This window comes from Phascolarctos cinereus, unplaced genomic scaffold (genome assembly GCF_003287225.1).
Source record: "Phascolarctos cinereus isolate Bilbo 61053 unplaced genomic scaffold, phaCin_HiC Scaffold_2;HRSCAF=192, whole genome shotgun sequence".
NCBI lineage: Eukaryota > Metazoa > Chordata > Mammalia > Diprotodontia > Phascolarctidae > Phascolarctos > Phascolarctos cinereus.
In genome coordinates, this window is record NW_027555625.1 from 408,105,218 (window position 1) to 408,126,573 (window position 21,356).

At 41.8% G+C, this 21,356-nt stretch overlaps 1 long non-coding RNA gene across 5 annotated transcripts; it reads right to left on the bottom strand.

Annotated features, from left to right (window-relative positions):
* Window positions 1–4,230: 4,230 nt before the first annotated feature.
* On the bottom strand, window positions 4,231–17,967 carry LOC110196093 (uncharacterized). 5 transcript variants are annotated; one of them, XR_013484894.1, is made up of 5 exons: window positions 17,880–17,967; window positions 17,308–17,417; window positions 14,680–14,763; window positions 10,735–10,805; window positions 4,231–4,598 (listed from the first exon to the last, which is right to left on the bottom strand). It is a non-coding gene; the product is annotated as an uncharacterized LOC110196093 (long non-coding RNA). The 5 variants fall into 5 exon arrangements; XR_013484898.1 differs by having other exon boundaries at window positions 17,308–17,396; window positions 17,880–17,961; XR_013484896.1 differs by lacking the exon at window positions 17,880–17,967 and adding an exon at window positions 17,521–17,851 and having other exon boundaries at window positions 17,308–17,396.
* Window positions 17,968–21,356: the final 3,389 nt, after the last annotated feature.

Here is a 21,356-nt window from a genome sequence, read left to right on the forward strand (position 1 = left end):
TTTTTGTCTTCTCATATGATCATTAAAGTAAAACAAAACTACCTACAGCCCCTCTATCATTTTAACCATTCACTACGACCCTTAAAGATATTAAGATTCTACCCAGCGAAAATGAGCATGATCTTTCAGGGGACGAGATGGATATTCAACGAAATAGGGGACCTCCATTCCTTCCTGATAAAAAAAACCAGAGCTCAACAGAAAATTTGATCTTCAAATACAAGACTCAAGGGAGGAAGAAAAAGGTAAATGGGACAGAAAGAAACAACATGTTATTGATAAGGGCGAACCGTTTACATCTCTACAAGGGAAGATGACACTTGTAACTCTTGAGAACTGTATTGTTATTACACCATGTTAAAGGGGTATACATAAAAGGGGTGGGTATAAATTGACTTTGATGTAATAATGAAAAAAATCTAATCAACTGGGTTAAATGGATCCAAGTAAGTGGATTAATCTGATCTAACTAAGAAAATGTACTGAGAGAAAAGGAAAGGAGGAGGCAGACAAGGGTAAATTACATTACAGGAAAAGCACAAAAACCTGTTACAGCAGAGGGAAAGAAGAGGGGGAGATGAGCATTGTTTGAACCTCACTCTCATCAGATTTGGCTCAAGAAGGGAATAACATAATCAGTTAGGTATAGAAATCTAACATGCCCTATAGGCAGTAGGAGGGAAAAGGGGAAAGAAAAGGGAGGGGGTATAGAAGGGAGGGAAGAAGTAGTAAGAGCAAAGGGGAAGAAAAGGGAGGTGGCTAATAGAAAGGAGGTGGGACTGAGGGAGGCAGTGGTCAAAAGCAAAACATTAGTGAGGAGGGAAAAGGAGAAAGGAGAAAGAAAAGCATGAACGGGGTGGAGGGGAAAGGATGGAGAGAAAGACACAGATAGTAAGCATAACTGTGAATGTGATAATATGAATGTAATAGAATACTATTGCGTTTTAAGAAATGATGAACAGGCAGACTTCAGAAAAACCTGGAAAGACTTGAATGGTCTGATGCTGAGTGAAGTGAGCAGAACCAGGAGAACGTTGTACACAGTAACAGCCACGTTGTGCAATGACTAATATTGATAGACTTAGCCCTTCTCAGCAATAACAAGGATCTATGACATCTCCAAAGGCCTCATGATGGAATGCTATCCACATCCAAAGAAAGAACTGTGGAGCACACTATCTGCTATTGTTTTTCTTCTGTTGTGTTTTGTTTCCTCTTTTTGATGGGTCCTCCTATTGGTTCTAATTCTTCCTTACATCACTAATGTGAAAATACGTTTAATAAGAATGTATATATATAGCCTATATCAGATTGTGTGCCATCTTGGGGAGGGAGGGCAAGAAAAATTTAAAACTCAAAAGCTTATGGAAGTGATTGTTGATAAATCAAAATAAATTAATAAAAAAAAGCTATTAGGGTTCTGAGAGACATTTGCTTCTTATTCTCCTCTTAGCATAGAAACAATTCAACCTCACACATTCCCTTTCAGCTGAACAGACATGTGCGCTTTTCTATGTGTCTCTTGGCTGCCGCAAGTCCATTGTGAAATATCTACTCAGTTCTATCCCCATCATCAGAATTGCTTGGAAATCTTCTATTACATTCAAGTCTCATTCCCCGCCATGGGACTATCTTGAGTTTTGCTGGATAGATTGCTGTTGGTTCTCAACCTTTTATCACCCGAATTTTGAAATATTGTTTTCCAAGGTCTTCTCCTCCTTACAATGGCAGCTACTGAGTCTTGTGTGATTTTTTTTTTTGGTGGCTCCGTAGTCCTGTTTTGGCTGCTTGTAGTTTGGGATTTTTTTTTTGTTTTTTGTTTGTTTGTTTTGACATGGAAGCTCTTGACTTTGACTGTGATATTCCTTGGTTTCTTCATTTTGGAATTTCTTCTCAGGAGTGACCAGCATATTCTTTCTGCTTTAACTTTTCTCTCTCTGTTTCCAAGAGTTCTGGGAAGTTATGATTTATAATTTCTTGAGAGGGGTATTCAGACCTTTTCCTTCTGATAGTTCAATGATGCTTAGATTATCTCTTCTTGACTTATTTGGGGAGGTCAGTTGTCTTTCATATTATCTTTCTCACATTTCAATCTTCTTTACTTTTTTGTTCTTGGTTGATTACTGAGTCATTGTTTTCTGTCTGACCCGCTCACCTGTTTCCAACCATTCATTTCTTGGATGAGGTTTGCTACTGTTTGTTCTAGAGTGTCAGTTTTCCTTTGTGGTCCTGCCTGGACTTGTTGGGAGGCCACATTCTTCTTCAGGGTTTACCCCTTAGGCGTCTCTCAAACCAAGGTATTTCTTCACGCTGTTCGGAGCTTCCTTCAGTTTGATTGTCTCACCCACCTCAGTATCTAGATTGAGCGGTCTGTTCTTGAGTCAAGCTCCGTAACTAAATGGTGTGGGCAGGGCCAGCCTGGTCCTCCATAGGGCGCAGACTAGGCCCTTCCTTTAAGAGCCTCGATGCTTCTACAAGCTGGCCTCTGCCTATGGGCTTCTTGTCACAGAGCTTCAGGACCGAACATTGCTGTAGGCTCCGCCTGGGATTCTTGCCATCCTTTGCTACTATCCTCAGAGGCTTCAGCTCCCACCATGGGCTTCAGGAACGACTTGGGCTGCATTCTGCTAAGGGTTTTTCTCCTGCAGGGGCTCTTGCCACTGCTTTCCAGCTGGGCCCTTCCCGGAACACGTTGAAGCTGCTTTTGGCTACTCTCCCTCGAGTTGGGTGTAGCGACTGACTCAGGGAAGGCTCATGCTGAGCTCAGGCAGCAAGAAGGATTTGCACAAGAAGTTTTGCATTTGCCCTGAGGCCTCCAGGGGTTGCTTGTACTTTCTACCCTCCGTCCTCTATCCCAGCCTATCACAGGATCTCTGCAGGATTTTGGGGATCCCTCTGTGGATTCCTGGGTTGGTTGGAAGAGTGTAGGGGTGAATCTTTCTATCTCCTATGTACATCTCTGAGCCCCAGTGGAATGTTTGCCACACAGGATTCGGCATCCTCTGCACCCCAGAATAACGCCATCTTCTCACAATCTCTCCCTGAGACCCTAGTGCCACACAAAGAATATAAAAGCTTCCTGGAGGAAGTGACTTTTGAGTGAGGATGAATAGAAGTTCACCAAAGGTAGCATGTACAATAGCAAACATAACATCCTGTTTCATAGGGCACCTATGAGTCTTCCTTTTCATTAACTTATGTTGATGCTTCATTTAAAGAATAAAACAGAGCAGAGAAATTCATACAGGGAATATCCAAATGGCCATAATCTTTCCAAATAGAAGAGACCTTAGCATGGTCTGGATGAGGAAACTGAATCATGTGAAGGTTAAATGACTTACCCCAAACCATCTATGTAGCAGTAAGTATCAGAGCCAGGATTCAAATCTAGGTCCTCTGACACCAATACCACACTGTTCACACTGTATCAAGTCTTCCTCTGAATGAAGTGTCTGAAGGAGAATATTGGGTTTACTAGCCCAATTGTGTTTAACAACTGGCTCTCTGAGAAAAAAAATGAAGCATAACACACTTGTAAAGTTTAATCTGCATTCTTAGCATTTTTTCATCCGTTTCTCAAGTCAATAGATCAACAAAACAGCAAATCAAACTCTGATTTGTAGCTTTTGCTCAGACTGAAAATTTAACAATCAGCTCTCACTAGCCTGTTTGAATTGGCTCCAGAACACCATAGGGTTACCAGTAACTTGGCAGTTTCTCCAACTGAATACTGTCCAAGTAAATGGCACACAGACATTTCTTTAAAGGACTGAGATGTACTCTAATTGTTTGACCAAACCCATGTCCTAGAGGTGACACACTTGAGCGGAGTCCACTCCTATGTCTCACCTAAAATTCATTTCCTGTCTTTGGGAGAGACAAACACGGAATGACAAAAATCTCATTTTTATGCAGATAAGACAGGGTGCTAAAAATCAAACAGCAGCATGGGAGTTCCAGCAAGAGGGTGCTCCAAATGAAGCAACATAGCATTGACGGGTTTGGATGGTTGTGTCTGAAGTCAGACACAAGAGGGCGCTTTATACAGAGAAATAACGAAAAGGTAACTGGGCTAAGGTACCATGAGCAGATGGCAAGGGTGTGGGGAGGCGGAGAGGAAAAGTGTTTGTTCATTGACTCTACAAATGTTTGTTAAGCCCCTACTGGACCAACTTTTTTTTTTAACCAAGTTCAACAATAACAAAAATGTTACAGCAAGAGAAATGCAGCTGTAGTCTTTTTTACAACTTTTTAATGACTCAAGCATTGCTGCCTCTACAAACATAATCTGCATATTTGTGTCTGACATTTTCTCAGCCAGTGTTCTGCTTCTTAATCTTTGGGAAGCTTCGGCATTATCTCCCACATGTTCAAAGGCTACCTCAGAAGAAGATTCAACGTGGCACAAGAGAAAGCATCAGAGATCAGAATTCAAAGGACCTGGGTCCGAATCCCAGTTCTGCTGTTTCTTGTAGGAATTCCGGCACTTCTCCTTCTAGGCTCAGTTCTTTATCAGTCAAAAAAGGGTTGTATTTAATTCCCATTCATTTCAAAAATCCATGAACCTTCTAGGCCAGAAAGAGGTCAATTTCTATTGTCTGAAAGGAAAAAAACCGTAAAGATCATTTTACAGTATGAATAATTTTGCATTATGATTTTCATTATAACTTGTACCCCTTACTAAACTGTTAGCGCCACAAGGGCAGGGGCTAGCTGGGTCTCACCCAAATTCTATACCTACCTCACTGCTGAGCACAGTGCTTTGCACACAGGTGGGACCCAAAACTTTTTAATTAAATCGGGTAGTGTACAGAGAGCATCTAGGTGGCACAGTAGATAGAGTGCCAGGCCTAGAGTCAAGAAGACTCATCGTCATGGGTTCAGATCTGGCCTTGGACACTTACTAGCTGTGCGATCCTGGGCAAGTCACTGAACCCTGTTTGCCTCAGTTTTTTCATCTATAAAATCAGCTAGAAAAGGAAATGGCAAACTGTTCCAGAATCCTTGCCAAGAAAACCCCAAATGAGGCCACAAAGAAACAGACATGACTGAAATGATGGAGTGACGTGCTAAGTCCTGAAGGAAATATAAAGTTTATAATGGGTATACAGTCCCTGACCTCATGGAGTTCACAATCTAGTAGGGAGATAGGACATAAATAGAGATAACTATAGTAAGACTTCACATTTAAAGACATAATTCACTTCATCTCTCTAAGCCTCAGTTTCCTCACCTGTAAAATGGAGATAATAATAGAAATACTATTGCTCTCACTGAGTAGTATTGAGGAAAGTGTTTTAGAAATTTGAGTTATTATTGATATTTTTTAATGACATCCATAGTGTAGGTCTATTCTTGTGCTATTCCTATCTATGAACTTTTATAAATGCTTCTGAAACATTCCTCTGGGCTGCTCCCCCAATACCAGAAGGCTGGTCCCCAAAGGGTGGCCAGGGGAAACTCTATAGGGCTTCACTCCTAACTCTATAGCTCATCAGCCCCTACTCATATACTGCCATTAGTAATCAGTCAGTAGACTCAATTAACTCTCATCAAAGGCATTTACTCAAATGGCACAACAAAAATAATAATTAAGAAACATCCCCCCATAAACTTGGGGTACACTCTCTTTCACATATCTAATAGAATAATGAGAAGAGCAGACGCAGAAACTTCCAGCCAGGATGGCCACCTGGAATCAAAGAGCAGAAAGACACATGCGTTTTTGGATGCGGACATTGTACTGATTTGTTTTGCTCGACTATGCTTATTTGTTGAAAGAGAGTTTTATTTTCTGTTTTTAATTGGGATGGAGAGTTATCCACAACCTGACTCTCTATTGCCAGGAGTCACAATCCTTGAAGTCATTTTTCCCCCCTCAGGTTATTCTCTTTGTATCTTATTAAATTAAATTTTGTTGGGTTTTTTTTTTATGAACAGAAATGCATTTTGTTTCCCTCCCACAGCTCACAGCGTTGAAAAAAAGAAAACGAAATACTCGTATCCCTGTCTATCTAGACAGAGTATGTGGATAACAGTGACTCCTTGTGGTTCAATGGCTACCAATATCATGGACAATAAGGGAAGGAGGAAAGAAGATCCTTTCCTCCTGCCTTGCTGACCCCTGGAATAGGTGCAGGGCTATGGTCTATAATTTCAACTCTGGAACTCTCAACTTATCCAGGCTCAACCATTAACATCCCAGAGGCATGCTTCTGCTTGTTCAATAAATTGTCTTTTTTCCTAATTGACCCAATGGGAGGAATATTTGTACCCAGTAAAGGGATTAGAACATAACTACATCTCTACAGTCAACTTAACATTTCATTAATATCTTGTGATTACATCCTGGGTCTTCCGTGACTATATCAACTGAACTCTTGTCCCCTACACTTTAGAGAGTATCTATTCAATGAACTGGAGCCAGGTTTGACTTATATCTACAATCTTTCTGGAGGGTATGAGTGATCAAGGCTGACTGGTACTTGTGATGAGGGCTTACCAAACCCTTTTCAGGGCTGCTCATCCACTTTTGGCCTCTACCTCGTACTCAGCTCTCACCTGTGGCTCCAAGAAAATGTAGCATATGCAATAGTTACACACCAGCACACACCACACGACTGTCTCAGCAGATAGGCTAGACCAGGCCGAGGGTAAATGACAGGCCACAAACTTGAGTTAAGGGAACATCTACCCCAAACCCGTAAAGACATCCCCTGGTGGGTGGGGTGGATGAGAACAATGTGTTCCAATAGCCAGGAAAGCAACTGAAGCAGGAGCTGTGGAACACTTAGAGCTTGGTCAGACCTCAAAGATGCCAAGGTCATCCACTGCATCCCAGGCCATCATTCTGTCTTGCCACCAGATTTCAGTGACTGTGGAAGAGAGAATGAGGATTTTGTCTTTGTGTAACTCCGCCTCACTTAAATACAATTTACAGGCTAGTCAAGACATCACCCTGCCATGCCAATGGTCCTCTTTGAAAAAAACAAAGGACAGACAACAACACAGCCTTCCCAAAAGGGGGGAGCAGAAAGGTACAGTGCAAATCATGTACTGAATAGCTATTTCCCATTTATTTACTCTTTGCTATTTTAAGTCTTTGTTAATGTATGCTTGTGAGATTCTCTAGTCAGAAGTTCTTAATCTAGAGTCTATGAAGTATTATCATGTATATATATATATATATATATATATAAAATAAAATGATGTATGTATGTCAATATAATTGTTTCCTTTGTAATCATGTATACTTTATTTTACGCATTTAAAAACATTATTCTGAGACAGAGTGCATAGGTTTTCAAAAACAGGTCCATGGAATTAAAAAAAAAAAGAGAGGCTAAGGTTGCTTATTTTACGGATAGTGATTAGGCTATCTCTACATCTCCCTATAAGACTCCCCAGTTCCTTTACCTGTAGTTCACATCCTTGATAACGTCTTTAGTGTCACTTCAGGGCCTCAGTCAACAGGCTTTTAAAGAACACTTGTTATCTTTTGTTTTTATAACATCTTACTTTCCAAACATGTCCTTCTCTCCCTCCTCCAGACAGATATCTCTTATTAAATTTAAAAAAAAAAAGAATAGAAAAAAAGAGGGAAAAGGAGAAAAAAAGGGTGAGGCAGTCAGGAAATATAACCAACATATTGACTCTGACTGCATTATTCCATACCCCTTGTGTTTCACCTCTACAAGAAAGGAAGGAAGTTTATTTTCTCTTCTTTTCTTTGTTGTTTTTTTTTTATTTTTTAATTCATTTTGAATTTAAATATCATACATCTCCATTTCATGCTGTTTAACTTTTTTTTCAAAAACTATGTAAATACACATCATTTTCATAACCACCCTGTTTTTCCGAGTTTTCTTTTGTTCTCTGCTGCGTGCTTTTTATTTTTATTTTTTCCCCTCCTTTTCCTCCCCACACTATAAAAGCCCATCATTTGACATAGATATGTAGGTACATGTAAAAACATACTATACATACTTCTATTTATCCGTTCTTTCTCTGAAGGTGGACAGCATTGTCCTTTATAGGTCCTTTGTAGTTGATTTGAGTATTTATAATACTCAGAATAGTTTAGTCATTTAGTCTTCCTCTGCTTTTCTGTCTTCTCCATATTCATTGTTTCATATAGAGTAGTAATGGCTTGGCTCAATGGTTTCAGTCCTGTCCAACTCTTCATGGCTCCATCTGGGGTTTTCTTGGCAAAGATGCTGGAGTGGTTTCCAGTTTCCTTCTCCAAGTGATGGTTTATGTATAGGCAATATGTTTTATTAAGTACCTCTATGCCAATCAACAAGTATTCGTTAGCCCGACGTTGTGTTAGGTACTGAAGACTCTTCTTGTTTTCAAATTATCATCCTGAAGCCTACTTACACCCACCATGCACCTCTCCACTGTCCTTTGGATGGTGAGTCCCCGACAATTATTCTGTGCTTCTTGGGGAAGATGACCACCAAGAGAAAGATAAGCTCAACCCCCAGCTTGGCTCACCAGAAGCCATGGACCTTGAGGGAAAGAGTGCGGAACGGAGGTAAAATGTGAAGTGCCAATTTGACAGTCCTGCAAACTGATTTATATTTTTATCATTTCAAGTCCAAACCTCCTGGGAGAATTTCATAGTACCACTAAGTTTACTATATGCTATTTTGTCTTCATTAATGCATACTTGTGGGTTTCTTATATTAAGCTTTCTTTTGTGTGAAGGAAAAAATAGCTGTCTTGTTCTTGATTTGAGTACCTTTCTACTCCTCCCTTTTGAGGAGGTCCTAGACATAAGTCAAAGGTAAGTTCTAGGTGATTTTTCCCTAGGGTTCTAGGATGGTGGTGTAAGGAAGCTAAAGTGTGAGAAAAGAGGGCATAACCTCTCTCTTTTGGACCAGTCTCCTTCCTTACCACCACCCCACCAATTAAACTTTGTGTACATTTGTGAATCCAGAGCTTAGAGAGCCCATTGGTGTAAAGGAGGAGGGCAAGTAACCAAGGCCCACTGGGCCTATTAGTTGTTATTACTGTTATAATAACATATAACATCATCAGAAGACTACTGACATTAAAGGGATGTGCTTTGGCAGCAGGAAGCAGTTTGATTTCATTGAAAGCACTGTACAATATCCCCAGTGCAATCCAGCTCCCTCTCTTCCTCTTAATTCAATTCTGAGCCCAGTTCATTGACCATCTGCAGTTCTTGCCCCTGATAGAGACACTGATGGACTAACCTAAGGGACTGTCTATCCAATTACATCTTATAATCAGGGCAATGTGCAGGCTTCATCTACTTGGTTTTTGCTGTGTTGATTGCTAGATCATTTTCTCTTAAGCTACAAATATTAATGAGGAAGCTTTGCAGTATCCCAAGGTTTAATGTAATATGGTATCCACAAACAGGGGAGATTGCTAATAATAGCTGAAATTAGCATCACCCACTTAGGTTTGCAAAGCACTTTATACATGCAATTTCCTTAGCAACCACCTTGCGAGGTAGGCTTGATAAGTATCATTTCCCTCATTTTGTATATTAAGAAATAGGCTCAGGGACGTTAAGGGACGAGCCCCTGGTCACACAGGTAGGAAGCGTTGGAGAGGAAATTTTACTCCAGATCCCTCCCAATTCCAAAGCCCAAGTCCTCTTTCCATCGTTGTGGTTGTGTGGGTAGTTTGTCCTTCATTCTTGAAGAGGACCATGACATCAGGAAGATGATGCCATGACTGGCAATTGAATTGGATTTAAGTGAGGAAGGGCCGTGCAAAGTCACCAGCCTCACATTCTCCTCCAGAGCCATCTGGGTCCAGTGGCTAGATATAGATCAAGATGACCGGAGATGGCTCAGTGTCTTTTTCCATTATACCATGCTTCTCACTAACTGAGAGGATCTTCTTCCATTTGGACTTTTCCACTTTCCTAAAGGATATCTAACACAAATGCCTTTGGCTCCTGGTTTTCTCCTTCTTTTATACCTTGCCTCATATTGATAACCAGGGATCACTGAACAAAGTCATCTCTATGGTGACACCAATCATGGAATCCTCTATGGATGTATAGTTATGGATATAGATATATTAGTGGATAGATATTAATCGACATGGCGTCACCTCCCTGACGTCATGGTCCTCTTCAAGAATGAACGACAAACAGCAACCTCTGTAAGCAGAAAAGAAGCTGGCCACTAGGGGTGCTCTCTCTCGCTCTCTCTCTCTCTCTCTCTCTCTCTCTCCTTTCTCTTTTTCTTTCTTTCTTTCCCTCTGTCCACATAGGGTATCACACCCTTACCTGCAGGTGTTCTTCCTAGAAGGAATATATATCTTCAATGGCTGAAAATTTTCTTTTTTCTTTTCTCTTAAAGTCCAGCCTTAACCCCAAATCACTCTGCCTCTCATTGATTGGCCAATAAGGTCTTAGCTGGTCATTGTTTGGGCCCTGATTGGCTCAGAATGAATATAAATGGCAGCTGTTTCTGTTTTGGCCAGAAACCCTGAGGGTCTTCCCCTCCCACATCTATTTTTTTTTAAAGAGGCCATTCTTTGCCTCATTTTTATTAAGTCTTAATCACAGAATAGTCTTTGCCTTAGTCAAACTGAGACCTGTTAAAAACCTTAGTTGAAAAGGCCACGGTCTCCCACTGCATCTGGGGCCATCTCTGGTTGTCCTGATCTATATCTGGCCACTGGACCCAGGCGGCTCCGGAGGTGAAACCGAGGCTGGTGACTCTCATTTCAATCCAATTCACTGACCTGTCATGGCATCACCTTCCTGAGGTCGCGGTCCTCTTCAAGAACGAAGAACAAACAGCAGCAGCAGCCATCTACAACGAAAGGAAAAACAAATTGCTTGCATCTGTGGATGAAGTGGCTCCTACTGGTCCAGTAGCTCCGATGAAATGGACACTTGACGGGGGACAGAGAGAAGATCCTATCCCCCTGACTTGCTGCCCTTTGATATAGGTGCAGGGATATAGTCTACATCTATCCTCAGCTTTGGAACCTTCACACTTAGCCAGGGCTCAACCATCAACTTCCCTAAAGACATGGCTAACCTGCTTGCTCATTCATGTTGCTCTCTTTGACTCAACCCCAGAAGAATTCTTTTGTATTTGCCCTACATCTCAGTCAATTATGTAACTGTTAAGATATGATCTGCTGTAGAGAAACATGTGAGAAAGCCTGCCTGTTCCCTTTCACGGTTCATCAAAGCTATCCTCATTATAATATGGGCCAGTGTCAAAGATTTTATATAGGTAAAAAGTAGGCACATGGGTCAATAGTTTCTATATCTTCTTGGTCACCTATCTTGGTTAACAATACCATATGTGATATTTCTCATTCTTTTAGAAGTTTTCCCCTCTTTGCAGTATTCTGAACATCTCAGTCACTGATTGGAAAGTAGCTAAGCTAATTTGTTGTATACTAAGGTCATGCGATAGCATGTCTTTAAAAACATAATAAATATGACAAATTTGGAAACTTGGGGAGACTGATAAGAACCGATTCAGAATAAAACAAGCAGAGCTGGGGAAACAATATGCATAATAACTACAGAGATATAAAGAAAAAGAACAATAAACAAGAACTGAATTCTGTACAATTATAATGATCAAACTGGTCTCCTTTCTCTCTTTTCAGAGATGGGCGGGGTGGGGGAGGGTGGGAAAGGAGGTTCCTGTGGGTCTGAAATATGTTATGTGTTCTGTCTCACAAAGTTGATATGTTGATTAGGTAGGATGGAGGGGGATAAATTTGGAAATGAAAACTATGTGAGTACAAAAGATATCTGAAAAGAGAAGTTAAGATGGCAACTCTATAGTATGGCTCCCCAAACTAATGTTCACAGGTCTAAAATTTCATGATTACCTCATGGTAGATTTGAAGTCCACTATGAGCAGCAACTATCTTACATTTCTTTTTATCTCCTTTTCCACAGCCCCTTGCACATATTTAGATGCTCAATACTATTTAAAATGCTACATAATGCTTTTTTTTTCTAAGTTGTCATTTCCTAATACTAACCCATCAATAGAACCTCCTCTTGTAACAAAACAAATGTATATTTTGAGCACGTCTGGCAGCAGATCCTCCATTCAGATCCCCCCATTCAGTGGGAAGCATGTTTCATCATCAGTTCCTCTAGGGTCAAGATTGTTCATTACCTCAATCTAAGTCCTGAGTCCCTTCAGAGTTGTTTTCTTTTAGGTATTGTAGCCACTGTTGTTCTATTAGGCCTTCTTACCTCACTCTGTCTTGGTTCATATGAGTCTTCCCAAGTTTCTCTGAAATCTTCATTTCCATCATTTCTTGTGGTCGATAATATTCTCCTACATTTGTATATCACTATTTATTCAGTCATTCTCTGATCAATGGACATATACTTTGCCTCTAGTTTTTTGCCTTGTTTTACTATGACGAGGAGTGTTGCTATGACTATTTTATTATTTATAAGACCTTCCTATCATTAACTTCTTTGGGGTATAGTGTATGTCAATAGTAGGAATTTTTGAGTCAAAGGGTATGAAGAGCTTAATGATGTTTTCCATAAATATTTGCTAGTGGATTTCATTCCTCCATCTAAGTGGTCTGATGTCTCATGATGGCATGGAGTTGACCCTGAACCATTAAAGACTATGTCAGTCAAGAACAGGTTCTGGCATTTTCAGCTAATCAAGCAAAACATATGTCCGAGCACGGGTCACATGGTAAGTTGTGTCTGGACCAAAGGACCGGTCTAGCTAAGTGTAGAGAGGCCCATCTGTCACCAGAGATTGGCTAGTAGGTGATCATTTTCTTTGGCCTAGCAATTCATGAAATCATCTACTAGGGTCAGCCTTAGAGGGACCCCCCACACTGATGAAATCTTAGGTTGATTGATTAATCATTGGGCTTGACAAATCTTTACATCCCAGTAGCCTTGGGGAAGTTCTGCCCACGGCTCATCTGTTGTCATGATGTCACCCATGGGTGTGCCTCAGAATCAGATTATTCTCCTACTGTCCTTACCCAGTCCTTAGGGAATGGGTGGCTTGGCAAACCCTCTTTTAATTCAACAGCCCATCCAGGAAATGTCTTCTTACTTGGGGCTCTCTCTTTGAATCCCTTCTCTCTGAATTGCAGGAGAGAGCTTGAGGCCTGGCAGGGTGGCTTCACCTCAATCAACCCTCTGTTGATGGAGAGAGCCTCTGTCTCTCTTCTTGAGCCATTGTGCTTGTGAGCCTCTTGAGTGATGGGTCCAAGTCTGAGGAGGAGCCTCAGAGCAGCTGCAGCATCCTGAGACCACCCCAACCACCCCGATCACCCTGCATTCACAGAATCGGAGTGGGCTCTGTGACTCACCACCAATATAACCTTGGGCAAGGCATTCCCTCAAGGCTCAATTTCCTCATTTGGAAATGAGAGAGCTGGATGTAATGATCTCCAACGTCTCCTAAAGTCTGAAATCCTATGAACCCAAAGAAGGAATCTAGTCCAACTCATATGTCAATGGGAATCCCTTCTGCAGGTGGTCAGCTGTGCTCTCTTCAAGGATCTTCAGTAATGGGACATTCACTACCTTACAAAGCAGCCTCTTCTGCTTTTGAATCCCTGAATTTTTAGCAAGTTTTCCTTACAGAAGCCTCAAATCTAATTCGAGGCTATGGATCAAGGAAATTTAGCAGTGTGAACTATAACAGGCTACTGGCTAAGGCCAAGATGAACTCCCCATGTGGGCTTCAGTCAGTCACTTTCAGGTTCTGTGACTCAGTTTACCCATCTGTAGAAGAAACTACACCAATATATGCTTCTTATTCACACAAATGTGTTGTGAAAATGACTGAGAACTGAGAAATACCATAGAAGCATGTACCATTTTTTTTTAAACCAAGCCCTGTCAATTCCACCTTCAAAAATGGTACAGCATCCTCTCCATTCCTGCTTCTAGTACTCCAGGCCCTCCTCATCACATTGAACTATTGCAGCAGTTTTCTTATAAGTCTGTCTATCTCCACACTCTCCCCACCTACCTATATCCTTTGTAAACTTCTTACTGCTACCACTAGCAGAATAATCTCATGCGTACATCTGAGAGGTAGTGTGACATAATGGATAGATAGAGCTGGACTCAGGGTTGAATCATTCCACCCGCCCCCTACCTCCCTCCACCCCCGCCATGATAATCATGATTTCCATTTTACAAACTGAGCCCCAAAGAGGTTAGATGAATTTCCCAGAGTTACACAGTTTGTTGGCAAAACAGTCAGGATCTGATCCCAAGTTCTCTGACTTCAAATTCAACATGCCTTCTACTGCATTTGTGTAATCTTAGAAATCATATTCAGATGTGCTCATGCCTTCTCCCTCTCTAGATCATGAATACCAAGAGGACAAGGCTGCGTCATAGCTCGGTTCTGTACTTCCCCCCAGTGCCTAGTGTAACGCTCTTTACATGCTGAATCAGTGTTTGTTGTATTATGTTGTCTTCTCCATCTCAGAGAGGACACATGAAGTAAAAAGATCTGTCGGAAGCAATGTCATTCAGCAAACATTTATGAAGTAGATGCCCATCAGCTGGGGAATAGCCAAACAAACTGTGGCATGGGAATGTAATGAAACTTTGCCGTGCTGTAAGAAATGATGTGTGTGATGAATACAGAGGAGCATGGAAAGATCTATGTGGGGGCAGCGAGGTGGCGCAGTGGATAGAGCGGTTACCTGAGTTCAAATCCGGCCTCAGACCAAAACACTTGACACTTACTAGCTGTGTGACCCTGGGCAAGTCACTTAACCCCCAATTGCCTGAAAAAAAAAAAGATCTACGTGAGAAGCAGCTAGGTGGTGCAGTGGATGGAGCACCAGCCCTGGCGTCAGGAGGACCTGAGTTCAAATCTGGCCTCAGACACTTGACACTTACTAGCTGAATGACCCTGGGCAAGTCACTTAACCCCATTGCCAGGCCAAAAAAAAAAAAAGATCTACATGAGCTGATGCAGAAAGAAGGAAGAAGAGCCAAGAAAACAATCTACACAATGACTATAATAATGTAAATGGAAAGAATGACATCGCCTCAATCAAAAGTAAATGCAACACAATTCTAAAGATCAAACAGGGCCTCAAAGGAAGAGATATGAGAAGACACCCCCAGCCCACTCCCTCACGGAGATAGGATGTCCACAGGTTTTTACACATTGAAGGGGTTTTCTGACTTTTTCAATCTATTGATCAGTGGTTCTGACTTTTTTTCTCTCTCTAAAAAATATTATTCATTCTATTAGATGGCTTAGGCAGTGGTGGGGGTGGGGATATTTAGGATAAATATGGTGATAAAAGAAACAGAAACTGCCAATAAAAACTTATTTTTAAAACAAATAAACATTTAATAACAGTCTGCAGTGTGCATGCAGCACGTAGGGGCTCTGGAAAAGCTAAGTCTTTGTCCTGGTCCTAGTGTATCTTAGAGTCTAGACTGAGAGGAGCAGAGGAAGAATGGGAGAAGGGACAGGGTGGGAGGTCTGAACTGCCCAGGAATAATTATGGTACGAACCAATCCATGGTGAGCGCAGTAAAGAGCTGCAAACAAAGCCTCATGGCAGGTCCAAAGTGGGGAAGGGGGAATCAAAGAAGACTTCCAGGAAAAGGTGGCTTTTGAGCTGGGCCTTAAAGGATGCATAGGAATTCATTAGGCAAAGGAGGTAAGGAAGGGCATTCTAGGCACGGTGAAGCAAGTTAATGGAGACAGGAGAGTTCGGGGGCAGGGGTAGGGGACAGAGACCAGACTAGTGACAGACTGTGGGAGGGCTTGAACGCCAGGTAAAAGTGACTGCATCGCCGTCGTTAGGAAATAAGGAATCATTGTTGGGTTATGAGCGGTGGAGTGACGTGACCAGGTGACATGATGACAGGTATGAAGGATGGATTGGCGGGGGAGAGAGTGGGGGTGGATGACATGTTAGGAGGCTACTGCAATCGTTCAGGTGGGTGGGGTAATGAAGGCCTATCCTGGGGTGGTGGCCATGGGAATACTGAGGAATGAGAGAATGAATGAATGAATGAATGAATGAATGAGGGAGTGATGCATCGGTCTGGAGACAGCTGCTATTTAAAGCAGGGCAACAGAGCAACGTTGTTCTTCTGGGCCCAGCAGATGGCAGAAAAGTCTATTATGTAGTCTCACTAAATAACAATTCGGTCAATGACAACATTTTTTCCCTCTAAGGACATCTGACCTGTAAAGGGAATGATGCACAGCACCTTCCAGGGTACCAGGGCATCCTGGAAGCTTTCTGGCATTCCAGCTAAAGCATTTTAGATCTGCCCTAGTCTTCTTGGGGCTCTCTGGAATATGAAGGCATGTGGAGAAAAATGGGCCTGAAAAAACTGAAGAATCTTGGCTAACCTTGGAGAAGTCACTGAGTGTTCCTGAGCCTCGGTTTCCTCATCTGTTAAAATGACTGGGATTCGGGGAAAAGATCTCTAAGGTCCTATGCAGCTCTAATTCTTGTGATTTTTAAACTCATTCTTTTTTTTTACTGACTTTTCTACGTCACCTCCATTTCTGAATACGTGCATACCTCTCACGTCTCCAGCAAGTCCTCCCTTGTAACAAGGATTTCAAAGGAAAGAGAAAAGAGTAACCAAAAGAAAAACCAGCCACAACCTCAGCCACGCTAACAGGGCATGCAATGAAATCTCACAATTTCTAAGTCACCTAATCTCACTGAGCCTCAGTTTTCCTTATCTATATAGCCCTCTGGCCTTCTCCCCCAACTTGACTCTGACTAGTTGGCGAGATAGGCTGGTATGTGTAGCAGTGGGTGGGACTGCAAACTTCTGGGTTGAGTGAGACTTGTAGTGTTGTCCAGATATGATCCAAAGCAGACTCAGACGATAGTGAGGTTCTCAGGATGGGACTAGATGTCCAGCCCCCTCCCCAGAGCTGTCACAAATGCTGGAAGAAAAGGCAGCACCAGGGAGATCCCTAAGTCTGACACCAGTCACTTGGCCAGACCTGGAGCAACGTCAGAGTGGGGCCCATTAAACTTGTGATGCCAACATCCTGTGGTAATGGTTGTGAAGCATAACGAGGACAAAAGGGGAACCCCCAGTAGCGGCTGTCTCTGCCTAAGTAAGGCATCCCTAAATTCTCTGCACCACGTTACTGTCTGGGGAAGGAAGGACTCATCACCAGACCCCAGGGGTTCCTAAGGTTGCCCACAAATTTGACTCTCTAAAAGACCCGTCTTCTCTCTTCCCCCTAAACAAAGAGTTCTTTACCTTCAAGAAATAGACAACTCTTAGCCTCCTGGGCAGGGAAGTGGGAGAAAGCAAGGGAAATGATTTTACCTTGGGTATCCTGGACCAGGGCTGGAAGAAGCAGAAGATGACGATGAGAATGAGCATCTTCCCCTTTCTGGGTCACAGAGCTTCCTCACCTGCAAAATAAAAGGGTAGGGCTAGATGCCGCCCAAAGTCCTGCAGTTTAGAATAAATATCATTCACTGTCGATGCCCCAATCAACTCTTCACCGGACTGCGCCACTCTACCTGTCATCCTCACCTTCCTCCACTGCAAACTTGGCCTCTGCCCTGGGGTCCCTGGACTCTGAGAGGCGCTTTTGACTCTTATTGCTGAGAATCAGACTTCTGCTCCACTTCCCAACCATCTCCCCTGGCCAGGCCAACCTGTTCCCCATCCCTCTTTTCAGTTCCCTTTTATGTATTGTGTTTCCTCATTTAAAAAAAAAGATAAGCTGGTTGAAGGCCAAAACTGTCCTGCTTGCTTGTATTAGTATCTCCAGCCACTCAGCACAGTGCCAGGGCACATGGCAAGCACTTAATAAATGCTCGCTTGCTGTACCTATCTATCTATCTATCTATCTGTTGTGCACAACTAGTTCACTGGGTTACAGAGCCTACCTAGGACCTAGGATTTCCCAATCACCCAAAGAATCAAGACCAGCTTGATCTTATATCTCCAATGCGCATTGATGAGGTGGGACGCAGGATGGAAGCAACTCTGTTTAATTTTAACAAAGCATTCACTTAAGTAGTAAAGTAACAGGAACTTCTTCTCAAGTCAGGATGACGTGGAGCTCATGCATTTGACTCCAATCACAGAACAGACTGCTAATGACCATACAATAACTAGGAGTTAAAGATTGTTAAAGATCCATAGAATGGAGCACCTAACCAAGCGACCTTTGCTCATAGATCAGCACCCCCTGAGAGGGGCCTCCGCCCATCAGTGAGACCTCATGAACAGCCTGTGGCCCTCTACATCCTTACAGATCCCTAACATCTATCTATCTATCTATCTATCTATCTATCTATCTATCTGTCTGTCTGTCTGTCTGTCTGTCTGTCTGTCTGTCTGTCTGTCTATCTGTCTGTCTCTGTCTGTCTGTCTTTCTGCCTATCTTTCATCTAGCTATCTACCTATCTTTCTATCTAGCTAGCTATCTGTCTGTCTATCTTTCTATCTGTCTCTCTGTCTATCTATGTGACCCTGACAAAGTCATACTTTCTCATTTGTAAAAATGAATGGGTTGGACTAATTTATAAGATCCTTCCCACCTCTTACACACACACATACACGCACTACACCCATATATACACTACAAAGATACCACAAACATACACATATATAAATCTGCACATTCCTATGCATACTAATAGTATACCCAAACATTCTATACACACTCATACTACACACATGCACACACCACACACACACATATATAACACTACGTGCACACACAGTACACTATGCCCATCCACGTTATAAACATGCGCACATATACACTACACACGGACATATGTGTATATTCATATACACATTACAGACTATACATAAACATACTACATACATCCAAACACACTATACATATACACATTGTAGAATTCATATACATAACATACAGATACATACATTCCTACTTTGATGCCTTGTTTTTCTACTTTCCCTCACCTGGAATCTCCTTTTTAACTCAACTCGACAAACATTTATTAAGTGCCTACTATGAGCCCACTCTACTAAGCTCTGGAGATACAATGATGAAGATTAAACAATCTCTGCATTCAGGAAGCTTACGTTCCCCTTGAAGGAATAGAACATATAAACAGGTAAGCAAATACATCATAATTTAATGATATTAAGAACACTTAACAAGGAGGAGGTAGAGAAAGGAACAGGAATTGTAAAAAGGCTTCTTTAAGGAGATAGCATCTGAACTGAGCCTGAAAGAAAGCTAAGAATTCTAAGGAAGAGTTGAGGAAGGAATGGCAGACATGGCGGACAACAAATACAAAGACATGGAGGTGAGAGACAGAGTTCAAAAAAAAGTAAGGAGGCCAGTTTGTCTAGACTGTAGACTGTGTGAAAGGAAATAATATTGATTAAGAATGATAGATAGGTGGGGTAGAACCAGAGTGTGGAAGACTTTGGATGTCAAGCTCTTCCTATAGAAATATATAGGATTGTAGATTCAGGGCTGGATGGGATCTAAAAAGTTATCTAATCCAATCCCCTCTTTTTTTGTAAATTAGGAAATTGAGGCCCAGAGAAGTTAAATGAATGATTTGCCAAGTAGATAATAAATGGCTGATCATGGATTTGAACCCTGGTCTTATCTACTTCTCTACTACAGGTCCAATTGTCTTCTCACTAAGCCACACTATTCAAGGACCAGTTCAAACCTCACTCTTCTCACTCACACACGCACTCAAAAATACTCTATTGTGGGTTGGGTCTCTAAGGAAAAACATGGAGGTTGTTGGGGAAAAAGGTGAAGGAAAAGGATGGAGAAGGTGTAGTAGAAAGAGCATAAGTCTCTTTTCCTTACTCCTTAGTTTTCTCTGCTTTAAAATGATGTAGATGGGTTAAATTATCTCTAAGATCCCTTCCAGCTTGAAAACCTAACATGAATGCAATGAGCAGAGAAGACAACTTGCACAGCAGCTCTAAGGGAGAAAGGGTTGCAGAGGTGGAAAAGAATGAAGCTGGAATACAGGGAAAACCCCTGGGATAGATTAAGGGCTTTTCGGCCTGTACATTCTCTGGCTAACTTCTGGATCATTAAGCAGCATCCCAAGTCAATCTCCTATTCTCTTCTTTGTCAGAGCATCCCTCATGTGTACATACTTCTTTTGAAAAAAAATTTTTTTTTTAATGTATTATATGACTGTCACCCACTCACCATTCTGCCTGGGTTCTTCTCTTCTTCTCAGGTCACCATTCTGGAATTTCTGTCCTTCCTTTTCCATCCCTATGCAAATAAGCAAACCTTTCTGAAGATTTTTTACTGTTAGTAACCAGAGGAAACTGGATGAGCAAAAAAGAGATATCAAGTTGTAGAAATGCTCAAAGCACCTTAGTAATAGCAAACCTGAGCCTTCCCTGGATTAGGTAGCAAGGCTCGAAACCTTGCTTAGCTCTCTTTACTCACTTATTTTTCTTCTTCTTCTGAAACTAAGTCCTTCTTTATCTCCTGGCTAGCACTCTAGAGTTTTCCCTTCCTTTCAGTATGGAAACCCCTTTTCTGCTCCCTTTTTTCTTTTCAGCTCCCTACCCTTTCATTGGCAAACTGTCGGGAAGGGACAAGAGTTGATTGTCCAAGAGAACCTCATTGGCAGTGCAGCGTAGATGGAATCTTTTTTTTTTTTTTGGTGAGGGCAATTGAGGTTAAGTGATTTGACCAAAGTCACACAACTAGTGAGTGTTATATAGCTGAGGCTGGATTTGAACTCAGGTCTTCCTGACTTCAGGGCCGGTGCTCTATCCACTGCACCACCTAGCTGCCCCAAGACTGAATCTTAATGTCCACATACTATTTAGTCATCTTAGCTGGTTTCTAATCTGAGAATGCAGAAGTCAGAAAAGATGCTGCTGTAATTCTGGGAGAAAAGACCAGGCTCTGAATTAGAGTAAGAACTGTAAAAATAGAGAGGAAGCGGTCCAATGTGAGCTATTTCATGTAGATCTCACAGTGGCCTGGTTGGGTAGAGCCAACAAGAGTGAGTCATGAAGAATGGCTTTGAGATCAGTGATAGGGGCATTGCTCACCTTTGCAGGCTGGAGAACTGAGGAGATGTCAGCAGTAACACATCCAATTTCAGATATCTCTTTAGAGCATTGGATCTGGGGGGGAAAGTCCATAAAGCCACAGAATGTCAAAGCTGGAAAGGACCTTAGAATCAAAGACTGTCAGAACATGAAACATGGACTTGCAAGAACTGAGAACAATAGAATATTAAATGTTAACACAGAGGACAGAATGTCAGAGCATAAGAGACCTTTTAAGATGAATAGTTCTAAAGAATTTATCTGACCTTTCCACTCTCCCACCCAAGAAGCTTCAGTGGCTCCCTAGGGTCTAGACTTGAAGAGATTAAATA